This window comes from Thermobia domestica, chromosome 5 (genome assembly GCF_964235325.1).
Source record: "Thermobia domestica chromosome 5, izTheDome1.hap1.1, whole genome shotgun sequence".
In the NCBI taxonomy this organism is placed as follows: domain Eukaryota; kingdom Metazoa; phylum Arthropoda; class Insecta; order Zygentoma; family Lepismatidae; genus Thermobia; species Thermobia domestica.
In genome coordinates, this window is record NC_137458.1 from 81,067,696 (window position 1) to 81,084,782 (window position 17,087).

The following is a 17,087-nucleotide window of genomic DNA, read 5'->3' on the forward strand; positions in this document are numbered from 1 at the left end:
AGAATATAGCAACATACCTGTTTGGTAATGTCTTCTTTCATTCTATATGTAAAAAACGAAGCTTGATATCTATTTCATATTATATATATATATATATATATATATATATATATATATATATAGAGAGAGAGAGAGAGAGAGAGAGAGACATTGTAATGTACCAGATGCTTGTGTTATTTCCAGTATATAAATGATATGTATTTTCCAATTATAAACCTTATTTCAAAGAAAATGCATAGAATACGCAACATTAAGCATTAAAGCAAGCATTATTTAGGCAGTGAGGGGTGAAATAGGCAAAATAAAGTTGGCTTAAATCGAAACTATAATCCCCGATATAAACTTAAAACGTTATTTTTGATCATATCTTTAGCATTAAGAATAGGCATCTTGCCTAACATCCGTTCTATATTATTTAAATTAAATATTTCTTGTTGGAAACAGACTTCATGATGATGGTAGTAACATTTACTAAGCTGACCTATTTGAATACTACGTTCATAAATTATGTTTAGGTTGCATTATTTTAAGGTTACACGGACAATGCTAAAGCAAATGGTCGATTCCATACGAGCACAAATTGCTTGATTGTTTTCAAATGCAAGAATTCAATTGTCGAATAGTAGCGAATATCTGTTCCATTTAGTAAGTTATCACAGTTTTGATATGACAAGTAGTCTTGTTTTTGTCAGAAACAAGTTCCTTATCATTGAAGATAGAAACAACTTTTTTTTAAATAATGTTAACAGATGGAGAAGAAAAACCAAGAAATAAAGATAAAAGAACTAGTTGCATTGGAATTGCAAACCGATACATTGAGATTGAAGCTCGATATTGAATTTTATAAAAAGGATTACCATCTTTCTTCTGCAGGCGTGTTTTGCTTTATCTTTCACTAACATAATAGATTAATATTTAAAGAAAAAAAACAGACACAACGGGATTGCGATTTTAGTACGTATTTAAGCCTTTCTTAGTGCGACTACACTTACCCTCCCCTTCGTTGTTCATGCTGGAGTAGCATACTTAAAATCATGACTTTTAATATTTGTATTTCTGGAGAAAGAGTAGGCGGCAAATTATCCCATTGCACGAGGCGACAGATTGCCTAGGGCCGGCCGTGTGTATGATGATGAAAGTTAGTAGTTGATAATAATGGCACTTCTTGTATATGTATATACAAGACATGAATATAGGATGACTGAATTTGAAGTAATGCAGGGTGTTTCAAAATTAATATTAGGGTTTTGAAACTTTGTAATATCTATTACAATTAACTTACAATTATAAATATTATATCAAATGAAAGAGTAACTCAAACAGTTTTGTACGCAGGCATGTACATGCATTGTTTCTTCTGTCTGCCGTTAGAAAGAGCAAGTAGCAAAGATGGACACTAAAGAGCAGACAGCTTTTTGTGTTTTAATAAAGACTGAATCTTTACAGTGCAACCGTCTGTGTGAATAATATTAAGGAGACGCTTGCAACTACGTCCTTATCGTTTGCAGTTGCTACAGATCTAAAGCCTACATACTACGGTTTACGTGCCAATTTCGCAAGTGAAATATTGCTGCATAACAATGAAGATTTTCTGGATCGTGTCGTCTTCAGTAATAAATCGACATTTCACCTAAGAGCTAATGTGAACAGTCATAATGTTTGCATCTGGCCGTCAGCAAATCCTCAGGAGATGGTACAGTTGAAACGAGACTATCCTAAATTGAATGTGTTTTGTGCCATATGGCGGAAGGTTTATGGGCCTTTCTTACCTATCGACTAGATATGTACCATGTGACGAATGAATCTCACATCGGACACTCGTAGCAAAGACTGTTTGAGCTGCTCTTTTACTTGATGCATTGCTTATAATTGTACGTAAAATGTAATAAGTACTACGAAGACTTAAAACCCCAAAATATATTTTGAAACACCCTCACCAACAGTGTTGGAACTAAGATTTAAAATGGAGAGAAAATTTTCCTTATAAAGTTATTGTTTACAACGATATTATTATTAGTCGGGACTATAACTACAACAACAACACGAGTTAGTTGTCAAACAAATGTAATCAAATGTATACTCGGTGGTCCAAGTGGCCAAAGTGGCACACACCGGTGTTTCACTTGTTTAATCCGCTCCTGTGTGCACACTAATTAAGGTATCGGGATATTATTCTTGCCAAATATGGTTGGACCATAGTTTATCATATTAATTTCTTTTTCTTCTGGTATCGAATTTCCTTCTCAAATTTAACCCGTCAAAATTTTGAGAATTTTCTAATTTCGAATTTCCTTTACTTCTTTTTTCCCGGTAGCTCCCTTCGTTGTAGAAAAACCTCCTTAAGACTTGTCAGGTAGATACCTCGGATAGATACCTAACTGTTGACATCAATTGGACGGGCCTGCGCGTAGTGTTGCCAATTAGGGAAATTAAAAATTCATTAAATTTGAGCAAAAAATTCGAGATTTTTGTTTATAAATCCGTACCTATAAGTCCGAGAGCAAGTCAACTTATGCCAATCGAACATTTGTCCTTATCTAACAAACGCAAGTACAAATCGTTACAATGGGGTAATTAGGGAGCACATGAAAAATTGTATTTAAGTTCTAACCCTTGATTTTTCTAGTTTTTCCTTACAATACTGTTTACCGAAATATATTTTTGGTAATTAGAAGCTTTGTTTCTTAAATATCGCCATAATTCTAGCAGGATATATTAGTGGTGTAACAATGTTTAATTTAAGATAGTTTGTGTCTGTCTGGTAGCAGTGTTGACAGCTACAGAAAATTTTAATTCCAGATTTTAGGGAGAAATTTTGGAAAAATTATCTGTTTTGTCTCTATTATTTCCCTCTTGTTGGCTGCATCGTAACACGCGTACCAGTAACTGGAAGTCTAGTCTTTTCCTACACAACGCACTATAGGAAGGTTTACTAGAATAATTAGAAGAAGTACAGTTGAGGTTTATAATAAACCATGTTCTGGAAATTGTAAGAAAATTTTGAATTTCTGACGTAGAATGAGATATATTTTTTTTAATTTCGTGCTTACTTTGTTAGATATCGCCATGATACTTGTAGGATATATTTTTGGAGTACTAACGTTTATTCTCAGATATTTTTAGTCTGTCTGATGGCAGTGTTGTTAGCCAAAACAATTAATTCCTGATTTTAGGTGAGAAATTCGGAAAATTTCCCTTTTCCCTTCTACTATTACCATCTTGCTGGCTAGACTGAAACAAACGTACCACTACCTGAAAGCTTCCTCTTTGGTCTACAGAACGCATAATAAAAAGTTTCAATAGGATAATTAGAGAAGCTGTAGCCCCGGCATATCTGTTGATTTTTGCTTCTGAGGCGTAAAAAGTGTCAAAATTTCTCGTGTAAGATGACGGAGAATTTTTTCTTTCCTCTCTTTGAATGGAAGCCAGCGACTTCAGAATTTCACTACCTTGTCAACACACCAACGAATTTGTTTAGGTGACTTTAACTCATATAACAGCAGTGGTGATAGATACAAAAAAAATGAAATTCGGTTAGGGAATTTTTTGTAAATTTTCACCCCTATATTTACCTCAATAATTTCCCATCCGTTGGGAGCACTGCAATGCAACTTACACAAAACATAGCCACATTTATTTTCTAAAAAACAAGGCCTTAACCATATCAATCGAATGAATGGTTTTTTAGCAATAAGTCTCTAACTGAAAATGTAGGAAAACGCAAAAAATGACCTGGGTCCGAAAGAAATAATCACACAATTGCGCTCTTATAGGTACAAAGAAACAAACGATTTGTAAGTCACGAGGGCTTCGACTCAAGTTCTGTTGATTATTTCAATAACATTGTTCAACAAATTTTGATTGAAAGTATGTAAATTCTTTAAAATTGTGATTTTTACATTCATTTAAGCATAATATGAAATGAAATGATAATAGAAGAATTTTTTTAGCTCAGATTGTGAAAAAAACGCCCTTGTACAACAGTAGCTGTATATCTACAAATGTATTAATATTTATAGAACATTTCAGCAAAATCCTTGTAAAAACATACATTTCACTTTTTTTATCTATTTCACTGTGATGTGATAAGCTGGGGAGTTAAGAAGTACCCTAACCTATAGCTTTCTATACCCTTGTACTTCGTTTTCAAAATTGCGCAAATACCAGTTTCACAGCGATACAGAAAATAAAGTAACCGTGGTCAAGTTAAACATCAACAATTCCGTAATAAAAATCAGTATTAACATCAAAACATGAAAAATATGTACAAATGCCTTTTTGTGCAAGAACTACACTGCAATGTAGACAAAAGTTTCAAGTGATCTCTTGTACAGGATTATGTTTATTTTATTTTGAGCGTCTTCGCTTGGCTTGCCTTTTGTAGGTTACATCTGGAGCATCCCTTGTAATAGTCCAACAGTAGTCGGCCAATATGTTAGATCTCCACTTTCCCTCATATCTCTTCTTCATGGCTGCAATATCTTGATGGAAACGCTCACCATGTTCGTCACTTACTGCTCCACAATCTTCGAGAAAGAAGTCTAGATGTGAATGAAGAAAGTGGAGTTTTAGATACATATTGCAACCAAGATTTTCGTAGCACAATAACACCTTTGCTACCAGTTGTTTGTAATTTGTTGCTCGGTGTCTTCCCAAGAACTGTGAACAAACACTCTTCAAGCTTTCCCACGCAGCTTTCTCCTCACCTTGGAGAATTGCGTCGAACTTGTGATCTTTGAATAGTTGCCTAATCTGTGGCCTTATAAAAAACACCCTCTTTAACTTTGTCATCACTTAATCGAGGGAATTGTCCTCTAAGGTACTTGTAGGCCTCATCCTCTTGGTCCATGCTCTTAACAAAACTTTTCATAAGACCTAATTTAATATGTAGAAAGGGAAGCAAAATTCGGTTACGATCTACCAGTGGTTCATGCTGCACATTTTCCACTCCCGGCTGAAGAGTTTCTCTGGTACTCCAATCACTTTTGTGGTAATCAGATCCACGATCTCTACTGTCCCATTCACATATAAAGCAACAATACTTCGTATACCCTAACTGCATACCTAGCAACAGTGCTATTACTTTAAGGTCACCACAAATGAGCCACTGAAAATCGTAATATTTAATGGCTTGAAGTAAACGTTTCAAGTTTTCATAAGATTCCTTCATATGAACTGCGTAACCTACAGGAATTGAAGGAAGTTCATTTCCAATATGTAAAAGCACTGCCTTTAAACTCACCTTGGACGAATCTATAAAGAGCCTCCACGCCGTAGGTTCGTAATTAATTTTAAGTGCCCTCATGAGACAATTTACATCTGTACATGACACAAGTGTGTTTTCCATAGTAAAAAATGAAGTGAACATCTCCTTATTCCGATACACTGAAATATTTAATTTTCCTGCAATAAATTCCATTGCTTTAAGCGTGACGCTAAAATTTCGGCTTTGCTTTTCGAGAGGTCCAAGTCTCTGATTAGATCACTTAGTTCCTCTTGAGTAAGTCTATGTGGTTCACATGGAGGGTCTTCTAAAACAAACGTAGGGTCCTTCGAAGTACTTGATTCAGGAGCTTCAACTTCTTGATCATCGTCAGAAAAAAGATCGTATTCTATGGGTGGGTCAGGAACAGGTAGTTCTTCTCCATGTGGAACAGTATGCATTGCAGAAGGAATGTTAGGATAGATCAAGGCCCGCTTCTTCGTGGAAATTAACTTCTTGACGGAAGGAACCATACTAAAATAACAGTCTCTTATGTGGTCGCTTGGCTCCCTCCAAATCATGGGCACTGCAAAAGGCATTGAGCGCCCCTTCCCATTAATCCAATTTCTTAGATTGCTGGCACAAGTGTTACACACAATGTGGGGTGCCCGAGATTTATCTTGGTCTCCAATTTTACAACCAAAGTAATATTGATAGGCTTTTCTTGTTAGTGGTGTTATAGTCTGCTTTTGTGAGGAAAATGTCACTTCCCCACACACGTAGCAGAAGCTATCCGCACTGTTTACACAATTTCGCTGCATTTTTGTTTATTGAAATACTCAAAATGTCACTTGAAATAGTTCCGACAACTACTTAAAAATATACATTCGAAATACCAGTATTTTTGCGTACTTGTAGTTGTATTTTTATGTCCTGCACTACACAAACTTCACACCCAAAACGCTGATAACTGCACTAAACCTGTCTTTTCTAACAATAGCAGAACACCACTGAGATAAGGAACACAATGAAACCAAGCATTCATTTAGTTTCTCCAGTGTTGCCAGATCAGTATAACCTTTTACCCCAAAAGAAGCGAATATATTTATTTTTAAAGCGTTATTATTAGACATGCCTGTAAAAGGAAAAGTAGAGCTAATATTTGAAAATAACTTTCCAATTCGTGATCAGCACCACAAAATCAATAAGAATTAGCTGATTTTGTTCAATTTGCATTTTCGTTGTTAAACAGTGTAATCTGCAACATAGATCAATAAATAATAGTTGCCAGAAAAAAAGACATTTGAAAAAAAAAAACATGAAAAACAACAATGTTTTTTATTTTAACTTCACAGAATAAAGCCTTTTTTTTACAACACTACATATATATATAATCAATAAATCTGAAATATACATAGTTTGATTCATTTATTTATTTCCAGGTATTTGTTCATGAAGTATATGATGTACCAACAGATGGTGCTCACATTCCAGGAGTTCCCATACTATTTCTACCTAAAGTTCTGTATATTGAGGGTCTTTTTGTTCAAGAAATCGCCACCGATGACGTAAAGATCCTCAATGTACGCTCGAGAGGCTGCAAATTCCCTTATGAAAATGACGGATTATGGGCATTTAAACACTATAGTTATACAGCTTGCCTTTGGCAATGCACTGTAGAGAGAAGCATGGAGCTCTGTAATTGTACACACACTCTTTTAGGTGACAACAAAGGTATTTATAAAATATTTTTAGTATTTATAGGTATACTAATATTATATGGCATAATGTCATTTGGGAAAAGATTTCTACTGAACAACGTAAGACAAACATTATATGAAGAACTTAGTACCTATATAGTATTGTTTCAAATGTCAAAGCTCAGCAATATGTGAACAAACAATCTACAGAGTGATTTTATTTTCGGTTTGCAAAAATGATACGTTATATTTCAGAAAAATAACTGTACGTATTTGAGCTAACAGTACTGTTTTATTGGATATTCCAAGAATCCTTCCATAAGATATTTTCCTCATTGTTGCATTTACCGGAAATACTATTTTATGTTTTCTACATTAAATTTCAGCCATAACATGAAAACGGACTTTGACGCACCTTTCACATAGGTTTATGCTTGAGGAGAAAAAATAACTACTTTTTTTTTCAAAAACAAATCCATCTACGGCATATTGAAAATGTGAATTTAAATGAAATTTTTAATTTGACGTCAGTTAGTTAGGTTGAAAGAAAGGTATTATTCTTAAAAGTAAATTATACGTAGAAGAAGTTGAATAAGAGTGAAGAAGTCTAACTAAAATGTATTACAAAAGTTCCCTAACCTAAACAGGAGTCGCGCCTATACGCTATAAACTATGGTAAGTACAACCTTAAACTGACAAAATAGCTAGGGTGGCAAACCGGCTGTATAACATTGAGTAAGCACCTATCAGTATATTCAGTCAGTTTTAAGTGGCATACACGCCGTCTACTCAACAAATATGTACTAAGCGACTCATATATATAAACTATACAAACAAGCTTTGAGAGGTGAGCTCTTCGATCAAAATAAGAAAGAACTAAATTGGGCATGCGGGGAAATGATCATAGTTTTGAGCTAAGCAAGTCCAAAGATTTAAAAAAAACTGAAAGATGCGTTATTCCGTATACGTGAAATGGCGGAGGTGGTGGTCTCTAGCATTTTTGATTCCCTGCCGACGCGTTGGAGAATTCTTTAATTGGATGCATATCTGGGAATGATATTGCATCATGTTTGAAAATTATGGCGTCTGAAAAATTTCATGAGCACTAATTGTACGTTGCTACACTGTAGAAGTATTCATTTCTGGATGGCGCAGGTATGACTACCTTTACGCTGATGTGAAGCGCCATTTAAGGGTTTTCGTGTTCAAAATAACGTGTGCTGAACTTTTTCCACCGTCGTGGACACTCGCATATCTGACTATATACTTTTTCTTTTTACCACGGGTTTATATGAATTTCCTTTATTCCGATTTTGCAAACCATCTACTAAGATTTGTCAATATATCTAAACAACCGTTTAAATATATATATATATATATATATATATATATATATATATATATATATATATATATATACACATAAAAGTTTGCAAAAGTGTGGAAATCATACCAAGTATGGTCTGGGGCCTCCTTTTGCGTCCGACGTGGAATCAACGTATACAACTCCTGAATAATGATGTGTGGAATTATGTACCATTGTTCCTCCAAAACATGCTCCAGTTCCTTAAGGGATGCTGGTGGAGGGTAATGGCACCGAACACGCCTTTCAAACTCAGACCACAATGGTTCAACGATGTTCAGATCTTGTGATTATGGGACCCGGGGAAGGTGTGTTAGTTCTTGGTCATGTTCCGCAAACCTTTATTTCACCGTTTTTGTAGCGTGGTAGGATGCCAAATCTTCTTGGTAGATGCCACCACCATCAGGGAACAATTTTAGGGCCATGGGTAGAACCTGGTCCCCTAAAATGGTCTCACACGCCTTAGCATTCTTCAGTCCATGCAGGGCTATGATGGAACCTGCAGAAAATCACAATATCACTGCCTATACTGTAACAGAACCACCGCATGCTTTACAGTTGGTAGCAGACAATCTGTATCATAGGCCTGCGACGATGTTCTCCATACGTAAACATGACCGGTTGTTGGAAAAAAGGTGAATGTCAATTCATCGGACCACATTACGTGTTTCCACTGCTCATGAGCCCACGTCTTGTGGTCCTTGCAGCACTGGATATGCCTTTTTGCATTTACTGCTGTGACCAGGGGTTTTGCGATAGCAGCCCTGTCATGAATGTTCATTTTATGAAGGTCCTGTCACACAGTGTTTAATTAAACCGGGTTCTTTAGGCCGGAATTTAGTTCAGACGTAACTTTCATTGCAGTGGTGTTCTATTTCGCCGCTACAATCCGTTGTAATGCCCTCCGGTCCCTATCTGACAGGATTGTCTTTTGACCACTGTTGTGCTTTGGGGACGTTGTTTCCCTCCACAATGTTCGCCAATGTTGTCACTGAAGCTCCAACCAGACTGGCACCAACGATCATGCCTCTTTGGAAGTCTCTCAGGTCGCCCATTTTACGGCACCACTTTCACACCACGACACTCACAGGTGAACTGGTCACTGCTGACGGAAGAGGAAAGTCCACATCACACACTGAAAACAAAAAACGATCGGCAACGGCAACAGGTGTTGTACAGTGAAGGGTCAAACTTACTTCTCCTATATTAAGTGTTTTTAGATTTTTGTCTAACCCTATATATATATATATATATATATATATATATATATATGGCTCATTACATGTCAAATGAACCAATATCAGATTTTATGGTTGCCCTTACATCATGGATTTTCTTCATATTTTGTCTGTGGGTAGATACCCATGAGAAATGACCACAGGAATATTTGCAGATTTTTATGTCTTAAACGGACCTCAGGAAAAATAAATGAAAATCTGGCATTTTCCGAGACTTCTGCCGCGGAAAAATCGACATGTAATGTTAAACATTCTGTAACTCCCTTATTTCACGGCCAATTGAAGTGTTGCTGGTGTCAAATTAAAGCTAATAGTCTCTACTATTCAGAACTACTGTTGAATCAGAAAAAGTGGTTCATAGAAAAGAGATACAAACTCTGAAACACAATTTATATGATTTATATGTGATTTTTGTAAAAAAGAAAAATCATATCTGCTAAATCACTGAAAACACAACCTCCACATTTTTACCTCAGATTCACCTAAATATGTATGTTCAATAGTGCAAAAATCAAAAGGGTGTTTTTTGTGGTTTGTCAGTAAGAAATTATAATGCAGGGACACGACTTATGGCACGTTATTAACATTTAACATTAACATGTTATTAACTATAGAAATGTTGCATTTTGTTGGAATGTTTACTACATTGGTTACAATTGGCTTGGTTGAGATGAACGCGTAACGTGCAAAAATTAATATATTGAAACATTATTTTATGAATACGGAAGGGTATCATAAATATTGAAGGAAGTCAATTGCAATGACATTCTCGCTCACTCACTCCCCATCACACATACCCACGTTACTATTACTAGTGGCTCTAAGGACAAGGTGCCTCACGTGAATTTCAAAAATTGCGCCGTATAGAGTGGATGGCCGCCATTTTGAAAAAGTTTGCCGCCATTTTGAAACTGTACATTGGATCACTTGATTGTTAGATACACTAAATTTTATGTCTTTTGCCTCTATTCTCAAAATTTCAAGTCAAAATACTGAAAATTACGACCTGGAGTGTAGATGGCCGCCATTTTAAAAATCGACCGCCATTTTGAAAGTTGACATTGCTCCACTTTAATGGTACGCACAGTAAATTGTATATGTCCCATGCTTCTATTCATAAAATTTCAAGTCGAAAACCCGAAAACCGCCCTATAGCGTGGATGGCCACCATTTTGAAAATCTGGCCGCCATTTTGAAATTTTACTTCTGTTCTATACTATAAAGCAAATTTCGAGCGTCTCACGGTTCTTACCTCAAAATTTCGTGTTAAAAGACTGGAAATTGCGCCGTAAAGAGTGGATGGCTGCCATTTTGAAATTTTACTTTTGATCACCGCCAAAATCTATACAGCAAGTTTGGGGTATCTCGTAGTCCTATCCTAAAAATTTCGTATTAAAATACCGAAAATTGCGCCCTGTAGCGTGGTACAGACAGACATACAAACAGACAGACACAGGAAAATCCAAAAGCAGATCGAGTCCAAAATCTATTACGCTGGCATTTTCCAGAAGATTTACAGATATTGAACTAATTCCTGGCGCAAAATTGTGTATATCTTGCAGAAAAGCTGTGATAGTAAACAGCAGCAAATCGGACAGTGACATCAACTTTGATTCTGATGACGCTTACGAACCAGATGAATCTGTCTCAGAAAAATCTAATAAAGCGTGTGAATTACTTAATTGTTCACCACTGAAAGCTACCAAAAGAAAAGTGGACAGAAGAGGCACATACTTAACACATAAGGCTAGTCGTCTTGCTGCCAGACGCTTTTGGTACTGAAGGGCCCCAGTCCTGTAAGAATGAGGTGGATGAAGACAAAAAATGCAAGGATTGTGAAAGTCTGATGGAGAGACTTAGCGCAAAGTTTTCTGCCAGCAGTGTTGATGAGAAAGTCCAAATATTAACCCTTGTCCCTGAATCATGGAGTATCCAAGACACAGTGTCTTATTTCAATACCACTGTGTATTTAGCAAAAAAAAAGCAAGGAAAATATTACAAAATATCACGAAATTTTGAGGTAAGAACCGTGAGACGCTCGAAATTTGCTTTATAGTATAGAACAGAAGTAAAATTTCAAAATGGCGGCCAGATTTTCAAAATGGTGGCCATCCACGCTATAGGGCGGTTTTCGGGTTTTCGACTTGAAATTTTATGAATAGAAGCATGGGACATATACAATTTACTGTGCGTACCATTAAAGTGGAGCAATGTCAACTTTCAAAATGGCGGTCGATTTTTAAAATGGCGGCCATCTACACTCCAGGTCGTAATTTTCAGTATTTTGACTTGAAATTTTGAGAATAGAAGCAAAAGACATAAAATTTAGTGTATCTAACAATCAAGTGATCCAATGTACAGTTTCAAAATGGCGGCAAACTTTTTCAAAATGGCGGCCATCCACTCTATACGGCGCAATTTTTGAAATTCACGTGAGGCACCTTGTCCTTAGAGCCACTAGTAATAGTAACGTGGGTATGTGTGATGGGGAGTGAGTGAGCGAGAATGTCATTGCAATTGACTTCCTTCAATATTTATGATACCCTTCCGTATTCATAAAATAATGTTTCAATATATTAATTTTTGCACGTTACGCGTTCATCTCAACCAAGCCAATTGTAACCAATGTAGTAAACATTCCAACAAAATGCAACATTTCTATAGTTAATAACATGTTAATGTTAAATGTTAATAACGTGCCATAAGTCGTGTCCCTGCATTATAATTTCTTACTGACAAACCACAAAAAACACCCTTTTGATTTTTGCACTATTGAACATACATATTTAGGTGAATCTGAGGTAAAAATGTGGAGGTTGTGTTTTCAGTGATTTAGCAGATATGATTTTTTTTTTTTTACAAAAATCACATATAAATCATATAAATTGTGTTTCAGAGTTTGTATCTCTTTTCTATGAACCACTTTTTCTGATTCAACAGTAGTTCTGAATAGTAGAGACTATTAGCTTTAATTTAACACCAGAAACACTTCAAATGGCCGAAAAATAAGGGAGTTACGTAATTTTTAACATTACGTGTCGATTTTTCCGCGGCAGAAGTCTCGGAAAATGCCAGATTTTCATTTATTTTTCCTGAGGTCCGTTTAGGAGATAAAAATCTGCAAATATTCCTGTGGTCATTTCTCATGGGTATCTACCCAAAGAAAAAATATGAAAAAAATCCATGACAAAAGGGCAAATGGCATTGGTTCATTTCACATGGAAGAAGCCATATATATATATATATATATATATATATATATATATATATATTTACATCAGCTAATGCTTCTGGCAACAAATACTATTCGAAGCTTTCTTGCACCCACTGGAAAACGTGAAGTATATTAATATTTATTTGCATATATTGTTATTGTAGACTGTTCCCATAATGCCCACCGACTTCGATTTTACAAAATTTGAGAAATAAATTTCACTTTTTATTTAGTGGTCAATTTGAAGGCATTTTGTTATACTACCATTAAGAAACCCATATACATCATATTACGAATCAATCATTATGGAACAATCTCATGTGTGACACGCAGCAGTGGTACCAATCTTTGAAAGTTTCATTTACAACTTTTTTCTTTTTTTTTTTTTTAACTGATTTTGTGAGTAATGGTGCATTCAGTATAAAGGTACAACAAGATATTCTCTTTCTCTCTCTCTGTCCCTGTGTGTGTGTGTGTGTGTGTGTGTGTGTGTGTTTGTTTCTAGTTTCCGGCGTAAGCGTGTGGATACTACCAGGTATACTTTCGTGTGTACAAATGCTAGTGTGTGTGTGTGTGGCGCGGGTATATGAACTATTAATTGGGATCGCGTAGTGGAACTTATCAATATTAGTACGTACATACAAACGGCTGTTACTTCACACGATAACTTTGGACGAATGCGAATTTTTAAATTCTGCTTTTTGCAATAAATAAGTAGAGTGATTCCTCTCGAGGGAGTTCCCCTAAATGGTAGCCCCTACCATGTCCAATTAAATCACAAATTGCCGCAATCGTTTGTACATTGTTTGTACAGAAATGTACAGGCCAAATTTTCGTTTGTACACTATTAGGGGCGCCGCCAGAACGAAAACAAATTGGGGCTGTTTAACTGGTACCCCCCCACCAACATGTTCTATTCAATCACTAATTATCGCAATCGTTTGTACTTCGTTTGTACAGAAATGTGCACCCGAAATTTTCGTTTGTACATAATTAAGGGCGCCGCCAGAACAGAAAAAATGGGGGCTGTCTAAGTTGTAGCCCCCCCCCCAAAACCAATTCAATCACAAGTTGTCGCATTCGTTTGTGCATCGTTTGTACAGAAATGTGCAGGCGAAATGTTTGTTTGAACAAACTTAGGGGCGTCGCCAGAACGAAAACAAAGTGGGGAGCTGTCTGAGTGGTAGCTCCCCCCACGATGTCCAATTGAATCACAAAGTATCGCAATCGTTTGTACTTCGTTTGTACAGAAACGTGCAGGCGAAATTTTTGTTTGTACACAATTAGGGGCGCCGCCAGGACAGAAAAAATGGGGGCTGTCTAAGTGGTAGCCCCCCCCCACCATGTCCAATTGAATCACAAATTGTCGCAATTGTTTGTACTTCATTTGTACAGAAATGCGCAGGGGAAATGTATGTTCGCACGCAATTAGGGGCGCCGCCAGAACGAAAAAAATTGGGGGCTGTCTAAGTGGTAGCCCCCGACCATGTCCTATTCAATCACAAATTATCGCAATCGTTTCTACTTCGTGTGTACAGAAATGTGCAGCCAAAAGTTTCGTTTGTACACAATTAGGGGCGCCGACAGAACAGAAAAAAGGGGGCTGTCTAAGTGGTAGCCCCCCCCACCATGTCCAATTCAATCGCAAATTATCGCAATCGTTTGTACTTCGTTTGTACAGAAACGGGCAGGCGAAATGTTTGTTTGTTCACAATTAGGGGCGCCGCCAGAACGAAAACTAAGTGGGGTGCTTTCTAAGTAATACCTCCCCACCATGTCCAATTGAATCACAAATTGTCGGAATCGTTTGTACTTCGTTTGTACAGAAACGAGCAGGCGAAATGTTTGTTTGTACACAATTAGGGGCGCCGCCAGAACGAAAACTAAGTGGGGCTGTCTAAGTGGTAGCCCCCGACCATGTCCAATTCAATCACAAATTGTCGCAATCGTTTGTACGTCGTTTTTACAGAAATGTTCAGGCAAAATTTTCGTTTGTACACAATTAGGGGCGCCGCCAGAACGAAAACAAACTGGGGGCTCTGTAAGTGGTAGCTTCCCACCAACATGTCCAATTGAATCACAAATTTTCGTAATCGTTTGTACATCGTTTGTACAGAAATATGCATGCGTAATTTTCGTTTGTACACAATTAATGGCGCCGCCAGAACGAAAACAAAGTGGGGCTGTCTAAATGGTAGCCCCCACCATATCCAATTCAATCACAAATTATATCAATCGCTTGTACATCATTTGCACAGAAATGTGCAGGCGAAATTTTCGTTTGTACTCTATTAGGGGCGCCGCCAGAACGAAAACAATGTGAGGGTTTGTATAAATGGTAGAAGCATTAAAAAAATGTGTCACATTTATGGAGTATTTTTCTAACAGGACTGTGTGGTTTGGTTTGTTCACACTATCGTGTGATTCACTATATTGATCTTATCCTAACGATGATGGAATTAAATGTTTTTTTTTTGTTTTTTTATATTTATATTTATACTTACAATCATTATTGCTGAGTTAGTTTTTCACTTCTCGGCTCTTATTATTAAACTTATTCATTATTTCTTACGTGAACTGAATCCTTATGAGAAAAATGTATTTTTTTCTTTCTATCTTGCGCAGAAACCGTTATTCTCATCTCGTACAGGAAATTGATAAGTGGAAGATATAACAAATCCACAAAGTAGACTGTTAAAGGGAAAATTATAACACAGTATTTTGTTTTATATGATCATCTTCATTAAACTCATTTTGCAGAAACTATAGAATGCATGGTGAAGTATTTTGGTGCATTCAGCATTCTGATTTACGAGTAGAGTTGCTAACTGGCCGGTATTTGCTGTAATTTTGATTAAGGCCGGTGACCGGTACAAACTTCTTATTAGACCCCTTCTGACCGGTATTTTGGAATCTGCAATCCAGAATATAACATTGAACATCGAAATTTTTCAACAGTGCCTTTACAAACACAAATTTCCGTTGTATTATACATTATCGATATTTTTTTAACGTATGGCAGTTTTTTTTATTTATTTAACATAACAAATTTGATAACACTTATATTTTATTGTAAAAGAATTTTATTCATTTATTGAGAGTAGAAAATGACTTTTTAAAGCAATTTCCTTTGTTTGAAGTGAAGTTTATAGAATAAATTTCATTTTATGAATCAACTATTGTTACATAAAGATTAATATCCAGTATTATTCATCGGTTTCGATAATTTTAAACAAGTGGCAATTGCTGGTAAATACAATAACGATCAATACAGTCTTCAGTTTCTCATTTGTACAGAGAATTTTGAGGGTGTGCCGGTAATTTTGTTTTCCTGAGTTGGCAACTTATTTACGAGGTTTTGTTTCAACTCTGCTACGTAGTGGTTCCGTACTGACACTCCGCATGCAAATAAGTATGTAAGGCTACCATACGCCCCGGTTTCTTAAAATTTGTCCCGGTGTGCAGAAATTTTCCTTCTTGTCCTGTTTTTTTCTTTATTATTATTATTAATTACATATCAAAATTTCTGAAAAGATAATAAAATCGACTTATTCCTTTTGCTTTCAATTCCGACAATACTATAGGAACAATTTCATTCTAATCTTTATTATTATTGCAATCGCTGCTTCCCCGGATATAACATGCAATGTTTAAATCCTCCTAAGTAGCACTCTTATCACTAAAAGTAAGAATGTATACCCCGAGGTGGCAACAAATTCTTGTGACGTTGCAGACCAGCCGCGAAAACACATTTTTTTTTCTGCTTCAGAAAAACAATTATGCAAATTGCTTTCTTTTAGTTCGCATTTTAGGTTAACAACAATAAATTAGCCTGTTGAAATTTTGAAACAACTTCATAAATCTGGATATTTTTCTTTATAGATGTAGAGCATGTAAAGGTGGTATGCGTAATAATATTGAAAATATAATTTTTGCCTAAATATTGTATGTTCACTGATTTCGTTTATATTGAATAACAGCTTCTAGCTTCTATAATAATTTTTAGCACTGTTGATTAAGTATGGACAGTGGCGTATTTACGATTTTGTTTCGGGAGGGGCTTTGCTAACTTCCGGGGGTGCTTTGCCTGAAAATATGAAAATTCTGCAAGATATTTCATATACTTTACTATAGTAAGATTTCGGTGGGGGGCTTGAGCCCGGAAGCCCTCCCCCTAAATACGCCACTGAGTATGGACTATATTAATACATTATTTTAAGTTGTATAACTAGTGCGATACTGTAGTAAAATTCGAAAGATAAAATTAATACAAAATGCAATATTTATTACTAATTTGTAAGATGTCCCGTTTTTTCTGTTTTCAAAAAGTATGGTAGCCTTAAAGTATGCTAAACCATACAAAATAAAT